This window comes from Arachis hypogaea, chromosome 5 (assembly GCF_003086295.3).
Source record: "Arachis hypogaea cultivar Tifrunner chromosome 5, arahy.Tifrunner.gnm2.J5K5, whole genome shotgun sequence".
Taxonomy (NCBI): domain Eukaryota; kingdom Viridiplantae; phylum Streptophyta; class Magnoliopsida; order Fabales; family Fabaceae; genus Arachis; species Arachis hypogaea.
Window position 1 is genome coordinate 71,548,676 of NC_092040.1, and position 2,388 is coordinate 71,551,063.

Consider the following 2,388-nt stretch of genomic DNA (forward strand, 5'->3'; position numbering starts at 1 on the left):
CCATTGTTGATGATCACAATTTCGTGCACCAAGTTTTTGGCGCCGTTGCCGGGGATTGTTTGAGTTTGGACAACTGACGGTTCATTTTGTTGCTCAGATTAGGTAATTTTCTTTTCAAAAAGTTTTCAAAAATCTTTCAAAAATTTTTTATTTGTTTTCGTTTTTGAAAAAAAATAATTTTCGAAAAATCCAAAAAAAAATTAATAAAATCATAAAAACCAAAAATATTTTAGTGTTTCTTGTTTGAGTCTAGTGTCAATTTTTAAGTTTGGTGTCAATTACATGTTTTAAAAACTTTTGCATTTTTCGAAAACTCATGCATGTGTTCTTCATGATCTTCAAGTTGTTCTTGGTAAGTCCTCTTGTTTGATCTTCATATTTTCTTGTTTTATGTCTTTTATTGTTTTTCGTATGCATTCTTGCATTCATAGTGTCTTGCATGTTTTTCTTTTCTTGAAAATTTTTCAAAAATAAGTCTTGATGTTCATCTTGAGCTTCAAAGTGTTCTTGGTGTTCATCTTGACATTTATAGTGTTCTTGCATGCATCATGTGTTTTGATCCAAAATTTTCATGTTTTGGGTCATTTTTGTGTTTTTCTCTCATCATTAAAAATTCAAAAATAAGAAAAAAATATATTTCCCTTATTTCTCTCAAAAATTCGAAATCTTTGGGTTGACTTAGTCAAAAATTTTTATAATAAGTTGTTTCTTGTTAGTCAAGTCAAGATTTCAATTTTAAAAATCCTATTTTTTCAAAACTTTTTCAAAAATCAAATCTTCTTCATTTTTTCTTTTATGATTTTCGAAAATTTAAAAAAAATATTTTCAAAATATTTTTCTTAATTTCATTTCAAATTTTTGAAAACTTTGCTAACAATTAATGTGATTGATTCAAAAATTTGAGGTTTGTTACTTTCTTGTTAAGAAAGGTTTAATCTTTAAATTCTAGAATCATATCTTTTAGTTTCTTGTTAGTCAAGTAATCAATTTTAATTTTAAAAATTAAATCCTTTTTAAAATATCTTTTCAATCATATCTTTTCAAAAATTTGATTTCAAAAAAATCTTTTCTAACTTCTTATCTCTTCAAAATTGATTTTCAAATCTTTTTCAACTAACTAATTGACTTTTTGTTTGTTTTACTAATTCTTGTCTCTTTCAAAACCACCTAACTACTTTTCTCTTTCTAATTTTCGAAAATCAACCTCCCTCTTTTTCAAAATTCTTTTAATTAACTAATTGTTTCAAACTTTTAATTTTAATTTTATTTCTTCTCTTAATTTTCGAAAATCACTAACCTTTTTTCAAAAACAATTTTCGAAATTCTCTCCTTCTCATCTCTTTCTATTTATTTTATTCAATTACTAACACTTCTCTTCATCTCAAAATTCGAACCCTCTCTTTTCCTCTGTGTTCAAATTTTTCTCTTCTCCTTCTTCTATTCTTTTATTCTTATACTCACATAAAGGAATCTCTCTACTATGGTAAAGAGGATCCCTATTATTATTTTCTGTTCCCTTCTTTCTCATATGAGCAGGAGTAAGGACAAGAATATTCTTGTTGAAGCAGATCCTGAACCTAAAAGGACTCTGAAGAGGAAACTAAGAGAAGCTAAAATACAACAATCCAGAGACAACCTTACAGAAATTTTTGAAAAGGGAGAGGAGATGGCAGCCGAAAATAATGACAACAACAATAATGCAAGGAGGATGCTTGGTGATTATACTACACCTACTTCCAATTTTTATGGAAGAAGCATCTCAATCCCTGCCACTGGAGCAAACAATTTTGAGCTGAAGCCTCAACTAGTTGCTCTAATGCAACAGAACTGCAAATTTCATGGACTTCCATCAGAAGATCCCTATCAGTTTTTAACTGAGTTCTTGCAGATTTGTGAGACTGTTAAGACTAATGGAGTAGATCCTGAAGTCTACAGGCTCATGCTTTTCCCTTTTGCTGTAAGAGACAGAGCTAGAACATGGTTGGACTCACAACCTAAAGATAGCCTGGACTCTTGGGATAAGCTGGTCATGGCCTTCTTGGCTAAGTTCTTTCCTCCTCAAAAGCTGAGCAAGCTTAGAGTGGATGTTCAAACCTTCAAGCAAAAAGATGGTGAATCCCTCTATGAAGCTTGGGAAAGATACAAACAGTTGACCAAAAAGTGTCCTGCTGACTTGCTTTCAGAGTGGACCATTTTGGATATATTCTATTATGGTCTATCTGAGTTCTCTAAGATGTCACTGAACCATTTTACAGGTGGATCCATTCACCTAAAGAAAATGCCTGCAGAAGCTCAAGAACTCATTGACATGGTTGCAAATAACCAATTCATGTACACCTTTGAAAGGAATCCTTTGAGTAATGGGACGCCTCAAAAGAGGGGAGTTCT

At 30.9% G+C, this 2,388-nt stretch overlaps 1 non-coding gene across 1 annotated transcript; it reads right to left on the bottom strand.

Moving 5' to 3' along the window:
* Positions 1–2,071: 2,071 nt before the first annotated feature.
* On the bottom strand, positions 2,072–2,175 carry LOC112804331 (small nucleolar RNA R71). Its single transcript, XR_003202941.1, has one exon. It is a non-coding gene; the product is annotated as a small nucleolar RNA R71 (small nucleolar RNA).
* Positions 2,176–2,388: the final 213 nt, after the last annotated feature.